Here is a 12,157-nt window from a genome sequence, read left to right as displayed (position 1 = left end):
CCATTACTGTGGCCCAGCCCTGACATATTGATAGTTCAGCCCAGAAAAATACATGGGCAGCATACCTTGTCAGGCACATTTCAGGATTGGGGCAAATGTTTTCAACCTGACGCTAAACAAAAAGCTCAAAGCTGAATAATCAGAGCCATATTTTATTTTTAAAGAATGCAAATCCCGTCCTCTGTGGAAGCGGGAAGAAGAGGGGTGGGACAGAGTTAGATTAATGGTTTTACCCTTAGCTCTTTGACAGAAGGACAATCTATATCCTACCAGAGACTTCAGTAAGATGAGGGTACGGCAGCAATTTATTGCAAATTAATCCTCGATAAATGTTTTCCAGGATGAATGGCGCATTGAGAAGATATGAGGAGGGACAACAGAAGGCACCCTGAGAAGGATTATAGGAAGTAAACAATAGCTGCCTGGGCAGTGGCAGAGCCAGGTTGGGAGTAGGGAAAGCTTACAAATCAGAAACTCATTAGGCAAAAGCAGGGAAGGAATATTAATGTGCTCAAATGAATAATATCAGAATGTATAACTTGAATGTCTCCATTATGATGGACAGCCGAGACATTCCTTAGTGACAGCAACATGGAAGGCAGACTGAGCATTGCAAAGCTGGTGGAAAAGTGGAAGCGAGTTGACAAAAGCCCACCTTGAATCCCTTGGTGGGACCTTTCAAAGGAGCAAGTCCATCCTCTTTGAAGGATTGGTGTATATTTCATGGAAGCAGATTGTCCTACGGAACAGAGGAAACAAAGGAAGAAGGGAGCTGGTTCTCATTCGGGGCTGTGCCACCAGTGGCTGAGCTTTGATTGATGGGCGAGTCAAAGCACCCGTTTCTGTAACTTGATGCTCTTGTGTAGAAATGGGTGAAGAGGAGCAGAGGAGGATTTAGGGCTGAATCCAATATTGGTTGTACTCAGAGTTGACCCATCAAAATGAATGTATGTGCCCAACTTAGAATCATAGAATCATAGAGTTGGAAGAGACCACAAGGGCCATCGAGTCCAACCCCCTGCCAAGCAGGAAACACCATCAGAGCACTCCTGACATATGGTTGTCAAGCCTCTGCTTAAAGACCTCCAAAGAAGGAGACTCCACCACACTCCTTGGCAGCAAATTCCACTGTCAAACAGCTCTTACTGTCAGGAAGTTCTTCCTAACGTTTAGGTGGAATCTTCTTTCTTGTAGTTTGGAACCATTGCTCCGTGTCCGCTTCTCTGGAGCAGCAGAAAACAACCTTTCTCCCTCCTCTATGTGACATCCTTTTATATATTTGAACATGGCTATCATATCACCCCTTAACCTCCTCTTCTCCAGGCTAAACATGCCCAGCTCCCTTAGCCGTTCCTCATAAGGCATCGTTTCCAGGCCTTTGACCATTTTGGTTGCCCTCCTCTGGACATGTTCCAGTTTGTCAGTGTCCTTCTTGAACTGTGGTGCCCAGAACTGGACACAGTACTCCAGGTGAGGTCTGACCAGAGCAGAATACAGTGGCACTATTACTTCCCTTGATCTAGATGCTATACTCCTATTGATGCAGCCCAGAATTGCATTGGCTTTTTTAGCTGCCGCATCACACTGTTGGCTCATGTCAAGTTTGTGGTCAACCAAGACTCCTAGATCCTTTTCACATGTACTGCTCTCAAGCCAGGTGTCACCCATCTTGTATTTGTGCCTCTCATTTTTTTTGCCCAAGTGCAATACTTTACATTTCTCCCTGTTAAAATTCATCTTGTTTGTTTTGGCCCAGTTCTCTAATCTGTCAAGGTCGTTTTGAAGTGTGATCCTGTCCTCTGGGGTGTTTGCCACCCCTCCCAGTTTGGTGTCATCTGCAAATTTGATCAGGATGCCCTTGAGTCCATCATCCAAGTTGTTGATAAAGATGTTGAATAAGACCGGGCCCAAGACAGAACCCTGTGGCACCCCACTCTTCTCCAGGATGAAGAGGAACCATTGATGAGCACCCTTTGGGTTCGGTCAGTCAGCCAGTTACAAATCCACTGAGTGGTAGCATAGTCAAGACCGCATTTTACCAGCTTCTTTACAAGAATATCATGGGGCACCTTGTCAAATGCCTTGCTGAAATCAAGGTAGGCTACATCCACTGCGTTCTTAGGTCTATTACTTTCAATGGGTTGACTCTGAGTAGGATGAGCATTGGGTACAACCCTTATTCTGCTCAGGATTGCATCCAGTGGATGAGCAGACACATGTGTGCATTCAGGACACAGTTTGTTAAGAGTGCAAAGCACCATTTCTAAGTTGCGATGTGAGAGAAATTTCAGGGGAATATGGTGAGGTTAAACTTAGGAGCAGCTTGGCTTGGCTTGTGGGTTTCTTTTTAAAAAAAATAATATTTATTACCTTTTCCAACAATTTAAACACTACAAAAAATAAAAACCATACAATACAATACAATACAATACAATACAATACAATACAATACAATACAATACAATAACAAAACAAAACACTACATTACACTAACAAAACACTAACATTAAACTAATAAAACAAAACAAACACAATTTAAAACACATCAAATAATTTCAATATCTTATCTTTCATTCCCTTATTTCCGCGACCTCCTCACACCTCCCTTTTTGTTTGTTTTTTAATAAATATTTATTAGCATTTTCAAAAACCACACAAAAACAAAAATTAGACAAAAAAATAACAGAAATACAAAAATCCAAAACTTAAAATACAATTAAAAAAGAACACATAGAATTTCAATTTACTTGTTTTCATTTAACTTGTTTCTCAGACCTCCTCACACCTCCCCTTCCTGTATTCCAATTTAAATTATTAATTCAACAAATCCTTATATCCAAACTTAAACCTCAATACTTGTACATCATTGCTCATTTTTAAACATTTTTCCTAAAGTCGACCAAAATTCCCCTTCCACGGCTTTCCCAAATTCCATACAGATAGCAAAGCAAAATAAAAACAAAGCAAGTTATAGTTACCCTTTGGATTCCCAGACTCCACCCACCCTTTTCCCGGTTTCAGTCCCCAACTGTTTAGCCTGGAGATCTCACGTCCGAGGCTCTTAAATCTCTTTCAGTTCCTCTCTGCCGGCCTTTTTGATAGTCCTTAATGCTAAACCCCAAATCTCGGAGAGGCTCCGGCCCAACAGGATCCATATTTTTTCCAGACAGTCCTCCATGCTTAAAGATAAAGCCTATGGGGTACTCTAAATCTTGTTTCATGCTCCTTTCAAGTCCAAATGTCCCCATGGCTCCAGCTTCCACCTTGATCAAATTTATAATCCTTCGGTCTTCAGATCCCCACTTAAGAGGGTCTCTCAATTTTGCACTCTCCAATTCAAGCCAGACCTTCCTCCTCAAATTTTTATTCTCCTTTGTTACCTTCATGTCAGGCCACAAGTTGCAGCACTCCTTTAACATCTGCGAAGTTACAGCTCCTCCTTCCTTTTCTTCAGGGGCAACATATGTCTCCTTCTCCATATTCTCATGGCTCTCAAGTTTCTCTATGTGTCCAATTGTATAAGCTTCCTGCTTCAAGTCCTTATCAACTTCAACAATATTGTTTGCTGTTAAGACCAAAGTTGTGACACTTGTAGCCAAAACATTGATTTCGCCTTGTAACTTTCCCAGGAGAACAAATGTTCTTTCCAATTCAGTCTGAATTTTCCCTCCTCCAGCCATTCTTGTAATGTCCCTAAACCCCCTCTAGGGGGATTTTAGTTCCTTAATGTCTTTCAGCTCAAATCCAATAATCAAGTTAGTTTGTATCAGCCCTTCCTTATTTTCAACAAATTGTAACAAATATAACCAGCAGAAGCAACAGAAACAAAGTTCTCTTTTTCCTTCTGACAGCCAATTTGACAGCTGTCAAACTTCAAAACTTCCTCAACAGGCTCTCCCGCGGGACGCTCCCGGGTCCGGGGGTGTGTGTGTGTGTGAAACTTCCCCAACGTTAATCTTTTATCCTCCAGTAAAATTTATTTTAGTGTCCAACCATGAAGGTTAAAGTCTTTTAGAAAAAGAAAGAAAGGTTTCTCTCGACCTTAGATAGCAGGTTCTTTGCTTTAGATTGTTTACAAAGGGGGGGGGGGGCGGACTTCCTTTTTAACCCTTCCCCGCTCGTCCTAATTCAAAAAGATTTTTCTTTAAATTCCAAATTCCATATTACTCACGGGTTGTTACTTTAGAATCCAATTGTTTCAAGGAAGAAGTCAGCGCTCTCCGACAATGGCTTGCGGCTTCACTCCGCAGAAGGAGCAGTTTACTCACAGCACCGCGCCGTACCCCATCCCCGTTCCGAAGCCTTTAAAAAGGCTCCTTCGCAGCTTGGGGGCGCGCAAATGGTGCCCGCCAAGTCACCACGTTCACAGGCATCCGCGCCTGTGATTTTTAATGGTCCCCGCGTCGCCGCCGCGGACAAGACCCGATCCTGCGGAGCCGATTCCCTCCGGAGTTCGGAGGGAATCCGCCATTAGCCGATGGCGCTAACCCGGAAGTGCCCTCACACCTCCCTTTTTGTATTCCACTTCTATTAATTTTTTCAGCAATTCCTTTCCATCTTCTTCTATTTTTAATCCTATAATTATCTTAACACATTCTAACCTTATTTTCCCTTTAATACTCTATTAATCTATTTATCCTTAATTCCTTATAACATTTCTACTAAAGCCATATAACTTCATTCCAACATTTTTCTAACATTCATTAATTTTACAGTATTTCCGTAAATAGTCTTTAAACTTTTTCCAGTCTTCTTCCACCGACTCTTCTCCCTGGTCTTGGATTCTGCCAGTCATTTCCGCCAATTCCATGTAGTCCATCAACTTCATCTGCCATTCTTCCCGGGTGGGTAAATCTTGTGTCTTCCAATATTTTGCGATGAGTATTCTTGCTGCTGTTGTTGCATACATAAAAAATGTTCTATCCTTCTTTGGCACCAGTTGGCTGACCATGCCCAGGAGAAAGGCCTCTGGTTTCTTCAGGAAGGTATATTTGAATACCTTTTTCATTTCATTATAAATCATCTCCCAGAATGTCTTAATCCTTGGGCATGTCCACCAAAGGTGAAAGAATGTACCTTCAACCTCGTTACATTTCCAACATTTATTATCGGGCAAATGGTAAATTTTTGCAAGCTTGACTGGTGTCATGTACCACCTGTAAATCATTTTCATTAAGTTTTCTCTTAGGGCATTAAATGCCTTAAATTTCATACCTGTGGTCCATAACTGTTCCCAGTCAGCCATCATTATGTTATGTCCAACATCTTGTGCCCATTTAATCATAACTGATTTCACCATTTCATCCTGAGTGTTCCATCTCAGCAACAAGTTATATATTCTTGACAAATGCTTAGTTTTTGGATCAAACAATTCTGTTTCCAATTTTGATTTTTCCACCTGGAAGCCAACTTTTTTGTCCGAATTATATGCCTCCATTATTTGGTAATAATGAAGCCAATCTCGCACTTTATTTTTCAATTTTTCAAAACTCTGCAATTTTATTCTGTCTCCATCTTGTTCCAAAATTTCCCAATATTTCGGCCATTTGGCCTCCATATTGAGTTTTTTCTGTGCCTTCGCTTCCATTGATGACAACCATCTTGGGGTTTTCTTTTCTAACAAATCCTTATATCTTATCCAAACATTAAACAATGCTTTTCTAACAATGTGATTTTTAAACACTTTATGTGCTTTTACCTTATCATACCACAAATATACATGCCAACCAAATACATTATTAAAACCTTCTAAATCCAACACGTCAGTGTTTTCAAGAAGCAGCCATTCTCTCAGCCAGCAAAAAGCAGCTGATTCATAATATAGTTTAAGGTCTGGAAGGGAAATCCACCTCTTTCTTTAGCATCGGTTAATATCTTAAATTTTATTCGAGGCTTCTTGCCCTGCCAGACAAATCTAGAAATATATTTCTGCCACTTCTTGAAACAATCCATCTTATCCAAAATTTGCAATGTTTGAACCAAAAACAATATCCTTGGCAGCACATTCATTTTTATCACAGCAATTCGGCCTAACAATGATAACTTCAAATTTGTCCATATTTCTAAATCCTTTTTCACTTCAGTCCAACATTTTTCATAATTATCCTTAAATAAATTCACATTTTTGGCTGTCATATTAACCCCTAAATTGGCTTGTGGGTTTCATGCCATTTCCCCATAGTTCAAGCCCCGGTAGAGTTTGACATTGTCCTTTCCATTAATTAATATGGCGCGGCAGCGACGGGGGCGGGGGCGGATATTCACTAAGAAGAAAGGAACTTTTCTGGGCAACCCCCCTTTCCACGGCATTCTTGTGTCCATTTTGTCCTTTATTAAAATAACCTTGGCTATAACCTCTGCTTACTGTGCAAGTCTCTGTAGGACATCTCACTGTTTAATTAATGCACTCTTCCTGTCTGTCATTGGCTTAAGCTTCCATAACAAATCCCCTTCTCTCCTAAATATCATGCTGAGAACTATTAACATTTTGCAGAGGATCCTTGGTACTTAACTCTGTCGCACTCTTTCCACTTACTTCTAGGATTTCCTCTGGTGATATCCAACCTTCTCAAACAGAAGGCTAAAACAACAAAGCAGAGAGCGAGTACAGATGACAGGTTTTTGAGGATTGGGGGGATAGAGGTGTCCATTGTGTGCGTATCCACTTTTTAAAAAAATCTCAACATGGTATCCAGTAAAGCTGGTCTTTGATTTTGTTCCGTTCCACTGCCCATCATTGGAGCAGAAACCAACACGGTAAAAATACAAAGGCAGAGAGGGCTTCTCAGGACTGAAATCCTCTTTCCGTGTTTGGGGCAAGCATTTCTTCCTCCTCCTCCTCCTCTTCTTCTTTAAATTTGTATTTTGCCCTCCATCCCTAGATCTCAGGGTGGTTCAAGATTTGTGTTCCTAGACCAGGAGTGACCAAGTCTGGCTAATGTTTATGTTAACATATACTTCAATTAACATAGCACAAAAAAGTTTTACTGGAGCATTTTCAAAATTAAACAGTCCCCAGCACCTTGCTTCTATGTTTCTGATTCAGTTTGTTTCCTCTCCCTTTTGAGCCTTGTATTGTCCCTTGCCTGTTGTCTTTGTCCATGGAGTTTTCTTGGCAGGGATACTGGAGTGGCTTGCCGGTTTCCTGCTCCAGGTGGATCACGTTTGGTCAAAACTCTCCACTATGACCTGTTCATCTTGGGTGCCCTGCTCGGCATAGTTCATTGCTTCTCTGAGTTATTCAAGCCCCTTCGCCACGGCAAGGCAGTGATCCATGAAGGGGAGGCAGTGATCTTGCCAACAAAGGTCCGTATAGTTAAAGCTATGGTTTTCCCAGTAGTGATGTATGGAAGTGAGAGCTGGACCATAAAGAAGGCTGATCGCCGAAGAATTGATGCTTTTGAATTATGGTGCTGGAGGAGACTCTTGAGAGTCCCATGGACTGCAAGAAGATCAAACCTATCCATTCTGAAGGAAATCAGCCCTGAGTGCTCACTGGAATGACAGATCATAAAGCTGAGGCTCCAATACTTTGGCCATCTCATGAGAATAGAAGACTCCCTGGAAAAGACCCTGATGTTGGGAAAGATTGAGGGCACAAGGAGAAGGAGACAACAGAGGACGAGATAGTTGTACAGTGTTCTCGAAGCTACCAGCATGAGTTTGACCAAACTGCGGGAGGCAGTGGAAGACAAGAGTGTCTGGCGTGCTCTGGTCTATGGGGTCATGAAGAGTCGGGCACGACTAAACAACAACAACATTATCCCTTCTTTCAATAGCATTATATTATATTATATTTGTTATATTATAATGTTAATGGGAGTTCCTTGCTTGCAGCACTTGCAACGGTAGGGTGAGTTTGTGTGTGTGAGAGAAGCAGGAAATGGACACCCACTGAGCTGAATGAGCTCCCTGACCCAATTTTGCAGTTCTAGAAAAAGCTTTGCCACTTGATTCTGCTGAATGAACAAACCAGCCTTTAAACAGCAACAATTCAAAGGAGAAACCCAGCAGCCTCCTGTAATACACTCATAATTCAATCCTAGCAGAACCATAGATCAACTGCTGAGCCAAAACAGAAGATGGCAGTGTTCCATTCTACCCAGGGCTGTTCGCTTTGACTTCCTTCGGCCGGTGATGAATATGATTGCTCTCGTCTCTGTAGAACAGAAGGTCATACTTACTTAATGTGAATTACATTCTTTTGGTTTGGCAATTGCCACTGAGTTGCACGTGCACAGAGAAAGCTATGCCTGGAAGAGCCAAAGATATAGCATTGCTAAAAAATAATAATCCCGAAATGTTTATGGGACAAAATTGCAGTGTTAGGCACAGCAGGGCAGTTTCTGTGGGAGTCTGCGCACAACTGCGTCACAAATGCAACAAAGGATACTTTCTGTGGTTATCGGAGAGAAGCTGTTATAGCTACTTACTTGAGGAAATAATACTAAAATTCTTTCATGCCTATCAGCTGCCACAGGCTATTCCTATGTCAACTAAGTGCATCCTTCTCTCCACCTCAGAGGGATGTCAGTGCCCTAATCCTGACAGAGAAATGGAGACACTGATCTTGTTCTGAAAGATCCATCTATTCTGTATCCAGGGCAGCTGTCTACCAGCTCCACCTGGTACGCAGGCTGAGACCCTACCTACCCACGAACTGTCTCGCCAGAGTGGTGCATGCTCTGGTTATCTCCCGCTTTGACTACTGCAATGAGCTCTACGTGGGGCTACCTTTGAAGGTGACCCAGAAACTACAACTAATCCACAATGCGGCAGCTAGACTGGTGACTGGGGGCGGCCGCCGAGACCTCATAACACCGGTCTTGAAAGACCTACATTGGCTCCCAGTACGTTTCCGAGCACAATTCAAAGTGTTGGTGTTGACCTTTAAAGCCCTAAACGGCCTCGGCCCAGTATACCTGAAGGAGCATATCCACCCCCATCGTTCTGCCCGGATGCTGAGATCCAGTGCCGAGGGCCTTCTGGCGGTTCCCTCATTGTGAGAAGCAAAGCTACAGGGAACCAGGCAGAGGACCTTCTCGGTAGTAGCTCTCGCCCTGTGGAACACCCTCCCATCAGATGTCAAAGAGATAAACAACTACCTGACATTCAGAAGACATCTTAAGGCGGCCCTGTTCAGGGAAGTTTTTAGTGTATTTTTGGTCTTTGTGGAAGCCGCCCAGAGTGGCTGGGGAAACCCAGCCAGATGGGCGGGGTATAAATAATAAATTATTATTATTATTATTATTATTATTATTATTATTATTATTATTATTATTATCCAACATAGTGACTTTCTGTTTCAAGGCACACCACAGCACACCTTGAAGTAATAATAATAATAATAATAATTTATTATTTATACCCCGCCCATCTGGCTGAGTTTCCCCAGCCACTCTGGGCGGCTCCCAATCAGTATTAAAAACAATACAGCATTACATATTAAAAACATCCCTGAACAGGGCTGCCTTAAGATGTCTTCTGAACGTCAGGTAATTCTTTATTTCCTTGACATCTGATGGGAGGGCATTCCACAGGGCGGGCGCCACTACCGAGAAGGCCCTCTGTCTGGTTCCCTGTAGCCTCACTTCTCGCAATGAGGGAACCGCCAGAAGGCCCTCGGCGCTGGATCTCAGTGTCCGGGCTGAACGATGGGGGTGGAGACGCTCCTTCAGGTATACAGGACCAAGGCCGTTTAGGGCTTTAAAGGTCAGCACCAACAGTAGCATGCCCTATATATTTATTTAGAATATTTATATTTAGGTATGGGGGAGATATTGGACTCTGTTCATCTTTCAGGGCAAATCTATCAAATTTGCCCTTTTTTCACATGTACACTGAAACCAGCTAACCTTCAAAACATGCAGTTATCTGAATAATACGACACAGTTCTCCAACCAATGGTTACAAGAATGCCAGGGCTCCCTGAGAAGAGGGATTGATTGTTAAACCACTCCAGAAACTGCAGCTCTGTGAGGCAAATAGGGGTCTCTTAACAACCCTTAGCTCCCAGAATTCTTTGAGGGAAGCCATGGCTGTTTAAGGTGGTATCTTAGTGCATTCAGTGTACGATTTGAATGTGGCCTTGGTATGAGGCAGCTTCCTATGTATTCAGGCGGCATTTCCTGCCCTTGTTCTTCTGTGGTGTCATACAAGGCCCTCCAATTCAAGGGAGTGGAGCTGAGCAGCTTGTTTCTTGACTCAGTCCATGATGGAACTGAACTACATAACCCACAAGTGTTCCTGAAAAAATGAGACATCCCGTTTCCCCACACGAGAGCACGCCGGCCATTTTGGTTTCCAGGATTTCATGTGATTTTGCCCCAATATCGCACCTCAACAAAAGCACTTTTCGGGGCTGCGATCTCAAATGGCACTGTGCAATGAGAGCACGTCCCCCCAAAAGTGTGTCTTTGGGGCTCTGTGATCTCATGCAGGTCACATGACTCATGCAGGCGCATGAACATGTTGCCGTGTATGGGAACTGGATTAACCTTGCTGGCGCTAACCGGGCATTAGGTCTTGATACTTTGGGAATCACTGACTTTGAAGCAATAGATCTGAAGCTAAGCATTGGGAACCATTGTGGTTAGCATGCTGGTCTCAGCACGAGGAGGCTCAGGTTCAAATCCTGACTCAGTTATGAATCTCATTGGTTGATCCTGAGCTGCCAAACACCATGTGATTGGCTGAGCCAAAGGGAGGGGGGATGGAATGTTGCGTACTATCCTGAGCTCCCTGGAGGAAGATATAAATGCTGATAATAATAATAACATGAAATATTTAACCACCACTGTTCAAGTAGCCTGTTTATTTCCACACTCAGAGTGACAGATGACTAAATAATGATTTAACGGTTTACTTTTGACAATCTTCTTCTTCTTCTTCTTCTTCTTCTTCTTCTTCTTCTTCTTCTTCTTCTTCTTCTTCTTCTCAAAGACAAGATTCCCAGATGGTTTGGCTCCTTCCAGCGCACAGGCTGCATTTCTGGCATGTGCTAATAGATAACAAATGAACCAAACGGGTGTTCTTTGACATGGCAGCAGATGAAAGCTAGGATGGTGTAGTTCACTCCAGGACTGTGTCTGTTGCTAACAAACCGCCTGAAATGTTCTAAACGTACAATGGAAAGAAATGTAGAAAAGGATCAGCGGTCCAATCCCAGAAGAGGAAGGTAGATTATCAAAAGCGTAAGATGAATTTAGAAATACTGGAGGTATCAGGCAATTATGTGGCAAGCGGTCTAATTGAACATCTTTTTGCACGTGCATGTATGGACCTAGAAACACACACTGCCTAATCCTGATGTTACATTCAGATGTGGGGATTATTGTATTAGTTTTCCTAGATATAATGCTAGTCCTGGTTTATAACATTCCTTTCAACCTGTGTTACCTTTTGTGTTATGGACCTGTGACGTTTTGATCAATATACTGCTAAAGTGGTACGTCTGGTTATGAACTTAATTCGTTCTGGAGGTCCGTTCTTAACCTGAAACCGTTCTTAACCCAAGGTACCACTTTAGCTAATGGGGCCTCCCGCTGCCGCCGTACCACCGGCACACAATTTCTGTTCTTATCCTGAGGTAAATTTCTTAACCCGAGGTACTGATTCCAAGTTAGTGGAGCCTGTAACCTGAAGTGTTTATAACCCAAGGTGTTTGTAACCTGAGGTACCACTGTACATGGCATTAAATGGAATGCCCTCCCACCAGATGTCAAAGAGAAAAACAACCACCAGACTTTTAGAAGACATCTGAAGGCAGCCCTGTTTAGGGAAGCTTTTAATGTTTAATAGGGTACTGTATTTTAATATTTTGTTGGAAGCCGCCAAGAGTGGCTGGGGAAACCCAGCCAGATGGTCGGGGTAAAAAGAATATTATTATTATTATTATTATTATTATTATTATTATTATTATCATTCATACCAGTGGCTGCAGTGTGACACGACAGTTGGTGTCATCAGACATGTCACACACACACACACACCTTGATGTGCATGTGCCCTTCTGTTCTCCCATGAAAATGGCGAGAAATAACTGCATGGATTGCATCACAACGGTGGTGTGATCCGTGAAAAGAGCGGGGGGGGGGGACAGCCCCAAACCACCATGATTTTCTGAGTTAACAGGGTTGTAATCCCCCCCGAAAGAAAT

The sequence above is a fragment of the Podarcis erhardii genome, assembly GCF_964252035.2.
Source record: "Podarcis erhardii genome assembly, chromosome: 4".
Lineage (NCBI taxonomy): Eukaryota > Metazoa > Chordata > Lepidosauria > Squamata > Lacertidae > Podarcis > Podarcis erhardii.
The sequence above is the reverse complement of the archived record's forward strand: the minus strand, read 5'-3'. Positions refer to the sequence as shown.